The sequence below is a fragment of the Amphimedon queenslandica genome, unplaced genomic scaffold (assembly GCF_000090795.2).
Source record: "Amphimedon queenslandica unplaced genomic scaffold, v1.1 AMPQUscaffold_13102, whole genome shotgun sequence".
In the NCBI taxonomy this organism is placed as follows: domain Eukaryota; kingdom Metazoa; phylum Porifera; class Demospongiae; order Haplosclerida; family Niphatidae; genus Amphimedon; species Amphimedon queenslandica.
In genome coordinates this window covers 24,197-31,439 of record NW_003546662.1, presented here as the reverse complement: position 1 = coordinate 31,439, position 7,243 = coordinate 24,197, and the positions used below count along the sequence as shown (strand labels likewise).

Below are 7,243 nucleotides of genomic sequence, written 5' to 3'. Positions count from 1 at the left end.
AGCCTGAAGTTCATGTAATAGCTAATATTAATCAATTAATTAATTAACTATTATTAATAACTAACCATCAACAATCATTTTAGGAAGAGTACTAAAAATAAATAAAATAAATCTTTACTTATTATTATTATTATTTATTATTAAAATTATTATTATTATTATTACTAGCTTACTAAGCTGCTAGTTTAATAACCTGTTCCATTGAATGCCAATAGTAACACCATGTTGCATGAGAGGAATGAAGCACCATGGTGCGTGGACTCGCCCGCTGAGATTCACCTGAGGGATAATGTGTTACTTGTATTGTCCCCATCATGATATTATATATATAAGCAACTTGATATTTAAAAAAAGGATAATAGATTTTGACAAAGTGCAACAATGCAATTACTGCACTGATCCATAAAATAAATTATAGGTGTGGTCAGCACCGGCCTAGCAGTGATAAACATGGCACGTGGGTAGGAGAAAGAAGAAAAGCTGAAATTTATTTTAGTATCTGAAGCTCTATTCAAAGAAAGAGTAAGCACAAGAAATTTGCGTAGATATTTAAAAGAGACTGAGATAGTTTGGTTGCTCTTGCTTTCCCCAGTGCTGCCTGAAAATTTTTCGAAGAGGCTAAATCACAAACTTTGAGAAACTGTAACTCGCAAACAAAAAAGAGATTAGAAAATCCCCACATTTTTTAATCTAGGTACTTTTCTCTACCTATCAATGCTAATCTTGACCAAATAGAGTGAAACACAAAGATTTGGCTAGGAAAAGTGGTCTATTCTTGAAAATATTCAGCTTTTGCTACCACGGATTGCTATGAAAATACAACAGAGCTAAATAAACTATCATTTTCTCAAAGCTTAAAAAGAATTATAACTCAGGAGAGCTCAGTAAAAAAGATATTGACTAGGAATTAACAGGAATTTTCGTGACAGAATGACAGACAGACAGACAGACAGAATGACAACCCAACTGCTTAGTAGCCGCCTACGCAAGCGTGGCGAGTCCAATTATCGTTCCATTTAGTTACTCCCAGCTCACAAGGAAGAATTAGCAACTGCTTTATATCATATATCTACATGTACACACAGTATGCAGTATGTTACACAGTTGTATCAAATAAAATTGAAGATTAATTAATAATTAGATTACAACTATAATATGCATGTAGAAACAGAAAATGAAAAACTGTGTACAGGTACGTGCACGTATGTAGGTACATGTACATGTACAAGTGTACATAAATGTACATGCAAATTAGAAAAAAGCAAAAGTACAGGTAGTAAAATTACAATGAAGAACTACACATTCTGCATGTACATGTACATGTACATAGGTGCCAAGTAGATAATTTAGGCAAGTAAAATTTTAACAAACTACCGACATAAACCAACATTTTTACTTGAGATCGGGGCATGGTAAAACATCAAACAGCCTTTATAAAAATTTAAACCACTCCAAACTATCTACATTGTACAACATACATGTTCATGTAGCTACAGTGTATCACAAAAAAAAGCTAAGTAGAGTACAGTAGCAAACAGTACTACGGTAGCAGTAGCAAGGCATTGCAAAGTTACAGTACAGTAATAACAATCCTTTGCTACTGTTACCCTGTGCTTCACTTCTCTTCGCTCATTCTTTGCTTCTCTTCGCTTGTGCTTCGCTTCTCTTCGCTCATGCTTCGTTTTTCTTTTTTCACATGATGTACAATCACTATAGTTACTGTTCTTATTTTTGGCACGTATCTTTCACTGCTTGAGACTTCTTCTTGGTACCTGTGAAGATATTATTGTTGAGGCTTTAGTCTTGTGTGATAGGAGAATTATTGTCTACAAGCAACGAAGAATAGTGCATTTATATTGCAAGTGTATAAGGCTATATACAATGTACATGTACATTGTATAGTAGCATTAGGTTATAGGTCTACAGGGATTGTTGAAATAATGAAGGATGAAGGGTTGAAAGTTAATGTTCGTCAGTTTGTGGGCTATTAAGAAAGTATCGTGAACCTGGGAACATTGCTCGTAAAGTAGGTTTGTTGACAAATTTTGATTCCATATATGTGACCATAATTGACAAAAGATACCTTATGGTGGATTTTTAAATTCATGATTTTAATAAAAATATCAACCTGTGAGTGCTCTGTTAAACATCTATTGTTTCTGAAAGTTACATAGTAACTGTTTCCATCCTCTGAAGTAATTTTGTGATAAATTGACCTCAGGAATTTGAATTTTTTAGACTACAAAGATCAATTTTTCTATCCGCCATAAGGTACCTTTTGTCAATTATGATCACTTATACTCAATGTGATCTAAATATGCAAGATCTGGATGTCCTACTAAAATTACTCATGATGTATTAATAATAGTTGAGAATCTAATGCAGCTTGACAATGAAACAACAGCAATTCAGTTTCAAAGAATCCTTGCTGACAATGGTCATCCCCTTAATTTAATGACCACTCTACGATCAAGAGAGAAAGTAGGATGGACCTTTCATGGCAGCGCTTACTGCCAGCTGATTAGAGAGGTGAACAAGGGGAACAGACTTCGCTGGGCACAAGAGCATGTACAAGAAGCATGCAGTGATGGTGGCTTTCTAAATGTCCTATGGACTGATGAGTATAGTGTGATGCTGGAATGTCGTCGTTTCTGTTGTCGAAAGGAAGGAACTCCAGCAAGAGCATAGGCAGCTGCAGGGGCAGGCAATGAGGGCAATGCCTTGCTAAAATTTCTTACAGGAAGATTACATCATCATAATTAGCAGTTATTTAATAGTTATTTAGTAGTTATTACATGATTAAACTAATTTTAATAATAAAAACTACATTATTTTGCTCCACTGAGTCATAATTAGTAGAGAATAAGCTGCTACTGCATGGTTTATTCACAGTAAGCTTTATAGATCCATATCTATGGTCACATCAGGAAGACAATCTACAGTAACCTGCAGCTAGAATAACTAACTCCTCCAGTAGCAGCTTCATTGTTTATCATCAAAGACAGCTAGGACTCATTCAACAGCTAAATCACCTATAGCTACAGATGCTCTATATTGAAAGAGGTTTTTAGGTGCTGAATTTTCTCCTTTTGAACATAAGAATGGCAGGGTAACTCTTCATTGAGTAGTTCAGAGCCTTTCTCAACTGAAGTTTTCCCCAAAATGCTGAAAAAGAAGTCATGGCAGGCTTAAACTCAAGAGCAAGGCATGTGTGTGTGGTCATAACCACACCTATTTTTTGACCACTCCCACTTTTAGCCACACCTTTGCCCTACTTGCAGTGAAATCCTGCATCCGCCTCTGAGCAAGACCAAAGCCACGGTTAGCTATTTTTAATGTACATGTATACATGTATGTTCATGTACATGTATGTCACTTACATGCACATTAATCATTGTATTATGTATTTTATTTAAATGTACAGCATGTCATATATACAGTACATTGTATGTATATGTAGCAGTATAATAAATTTGTAACTTTTAATGGTTATAAGTATTTATTATTAGAGCTAAGCACCAAGTAAAAGTTCATGTCCGGGCAGGAATCAGTTGCAAAGGGAAAACTCCTATGGTAATATTTGATGGTAAAATGAATGCTGCTGGCTTCATAGAAGTTCTCACTGGTGGCCTTATACCGTACGTAACTAATATCGACAACAATCCTCGATTCATGCATGATAATGACCCTAAGCATGCATCAAAAATAGCGAAAAATTGGCTGGAGAGAAACTATGTTACTTGGTGGAAGACACCAGCTGAGTGTCTGGACTTAAACCCCATAGAGAACCTGTGCTAAAAGAGTATTTTTGCAGAGTTGTGAAGCCCAAGACAAAATCAGAATTAGTATCCGGAATTTTGAAATTTTGGGGGACAGTTGATGTTCCAAAGTCAAAAATACATCTGGCACCTCAAGAAAGTAGTTCCTAAAGAGATAGAGGCAAATGGTGGACCAACAAGATACTGATTTATTGTCACTTTTAGTAACTAATGTCAGATAAACATTATACCCGGTACATGTATATGTAATATACAGTATGTACATGTAGTTTACACCCTTGTTCTCTGTTACTCTACAATAGTAACTTAATAATGTAAATGTAGATAATTGTAACAGCAGCTATAGTAGAGGGGATACTAAGTACATGTACATGCATTAATAGTAACTAATAGAGTTTATGACACAGAGTAACAATAATTGCATGGTGAAAGTAATGTTAATATTTATTAGATTAATATTAATATTAGTTAATATTGCCTTACCCCCACTTACTTTGAGAACTTACACTTCACACTGAGACTTAAGTTTGAGCACACCCACTCAATTAATTATTAATTTTACAAAATTTAATCTTATTGTCATCTCAATATCAATTCAATTGGTTGAATTAATCTCTTTGTCACAGTTCAATTAAGTTCTAGTGTCACACCACCTTTATCCTTCTTGTGTAAGGCACTAGCGTGGTGATTAATTGCATTCACATACTTTGTCCACACAGGCTCAAACTCAGCTGGAGTGTCAACCTACTGTGGATATAAATTGCAACGTTTCTTCTTCAGGGCCCATACTTTATTACCTGGCAATGAAGCATTACCTTTCAGGCCATAGACAGTTAATCTTTTCAACACATTTTTACCAAAGTATGACACAGAAGCAAGCCTCACTGCTAATCTGCCTGTGTTTGATATGGAATGCAATTTACGATAATTAGCAATGACCTCATCTGGATCAAGCAACCCATCAGACAAAGGTGGTGTACTTGCAGGAGTATGAGTAATAGAATGAGAGAATGGAGGTGAAGTTATTGATGGAGGGAGTGGATGTGGCGTTATTGAAGAAGGGATTGCAAGTACATGTAACGCTTGAGTGATTGGAGCCAGTGATTGCTCTTGAGTGACACTATCCAGTGACTGCTGTTGAGTGATGGGAGCAAGTGATTGCTGTTGAGTCATTGCAGCAAGTGACTGCTGTTGAGTGATATGAGCAAGTGATTGCTGTTGAGTTATTGGAGCAAGTGACTGCTGTTGAGTGATGGGAGCAAGTGATTGCTGTTGAGTGACTGGAGAGTAGAAATCTTGAGGTATAGAAACAGCAGGGTTGAAAGGAGGTTGGGGTTGATTGAAAGGAGGAAATAACGCCTGTTGATGAAACTGTTGAATATTAGGTGGCTATAGAATAAGCAAAGAATAGTAGAAGTATGAAGTTATTATGCACTAACCAAGTATGAGAATATTGATGTTATATGGGAAAATAACACAGATTTTGCTCTTCAGTCTGTCATTCCTGGTGCACAGGGAATTTAGCAGCTCTAAATAATTGAAAATAAATTCTTAAAATGTACATGTAGAATGCTTTATCAAACCTTGATCATCACTAAATAAAATTTCCCCTATAAGTTTATTGGAGACTTTAGTTGAACTACAAGTAATTGTAGTACTCAGAGTGCTAGACGTACATGTAGTAGGGGAGCTGGGGCCATTTGGTACAACAGCGCTGCTGATAGGGGAACAGTCTGGATCATTAGGTACATTAGAACAGTCTGGATCATGAGATACAACAGCACTGCTTGTGCTACTTGTATTTTGTGAGACTGCAAGAACATTAATGGTATATTTTTGCTCTATACAGGAAATTAATTTAAAAAATAACAATTCTACTCCAGCAGTACCATCTTTAGCTTCATGCACATTAGATCTGGTCTTACACTGTCTATTAGTTTTCTTGAGAGGCTTTTTCATCATACATTTCTTAGCTGGCTTACCACCTAAAATATATCATAACCGTACATGCACATTAACATAGCATTGTAATTTACTATCAGTCCTTTTCCTCTTAGCATTTCTCTTATCAATATCAGTCGCTAGCACTAGTGCAATCAGTTGTCACATCATCAGAATCTGACTCATCACTTAATAATCCCTTCAACATCTCCGGAGTATGAAGCTTATTAATGATCTTCTCGCCAACTGTATCCACATCAATTTCAGTCCCTACATGTACATCAAGTAATGAAATTTATAAGAAAATAATAACTGTACATATTGCAGTTTTTATGACTTACAATGAGTCACCACAATGCCATCAAATACATTTTTCTTGGATGTTACGTAGCACTCTGTTCCAGGCTCCAACAAGTCTTCACTTATCCAATATAATGATATTGTTAGCTTTTGCAACGCCCAAAGAGCGGTCTTCTTTGAAGAAAACAAGATAATAAGGCGCTTTAAACAAAGAAGTAAGATCTATAGTGGTACACAGGTGAGAGATTACGGCGCTATTTAATTTGCAGAGATTTAATGTCTGGCCTCAGGCTCATGGTGTACTGTGACTCTTACTCTTTCCGTTTCTCTATCACTCTCCACAAGCCTCGTACTATGATGATGGGCTCTGATTCTTTGGGCTTTAGCTAGCACCGTCTCCTTCGATGTCTCCTCGAATCTTTCTCAAGCCAGCTGCTGGTTGCTTATAGTTACTATGGTTACTACTGTACTCTCACCGTACTCTTACGTAATTAAAAGGTAATTGAACCACACCTCCCAATTCACTACTGTCTCGCTGCACATGCGCAGAGTACACTAAGCAAACCGTCAACACAATTCAATCGCAGTGTGAACGAAGTACAAAAGTAACTGCGCAGTACCTACTTAGCCTTTTTTTGTGGTATACTGTACATAAATATCATCATTACATGCCACGAGTCTCTGTGAACAACAAGAGCTAATGAGAAATCAGCAATTGACTCCGAAGTCAATGAGAGAGGACTTGATGGACCTAGAACCTGGACTTCTCTTCAAACAGATCAGTCAAATCCTTTATCTCAATAATAGTGTGAATCAACCACACCTTCAATGTACCATCAACTGCAGTGTCTATCATTGCATCTGGAATGAGGGAGAGACAGAGAGAGATGAGACGAAAGTATTAAGTAAAGTGAGAAGTATTTTGGTGAATTGCATGTGACTAATGACATAAAGGAAGTGTCATTAAGTAATAGCAAGAGTGGATAAGGAGTAGGGGAGAGTGTATAACTGCCTTATATTGCTAGTGATATGTGTGCGTAGAAGTCTTTCACAGTTTATTTAGCACCTTCTTTTACCTGTTTAAACATCAGCAGCCATGACAGTATATGGGTTTTTTTTAATAACCTAAATGGTGCATTCACCCACACTTCAAACTTCAAACTTTGTACAAAAAAGGAGAATCAATCCTTAAGTGAAGCCATAAGTCATTCCAGAATCATCAA

The 7,243-nt window shown here is 36.4% G+C and overlaps 1 long non-coding RNA gene across 1 annotated transcript; it reads right to left on the bottom strand.

Moving 5' to 3' along the window:
• Positions 1–5,051: 5,051 nt before the first annotated feature.
• LOC109585209 (uncharacterized) lies at positions 5,052–5,251 on the bottom strand. Its single transcript, XR_002186383.1, has 2 exons — positions 5,219–5,251; positions 5,052–5,168 (listed from the first exon to the last, which is right to left on the bottom strand). It is a non-coding gene; the product is annotated as an uncharacterized LOC109585209 (long non-coding RNA).
• Positions 5,252–7,243: the final 1,992 nt, after the last annotated feature.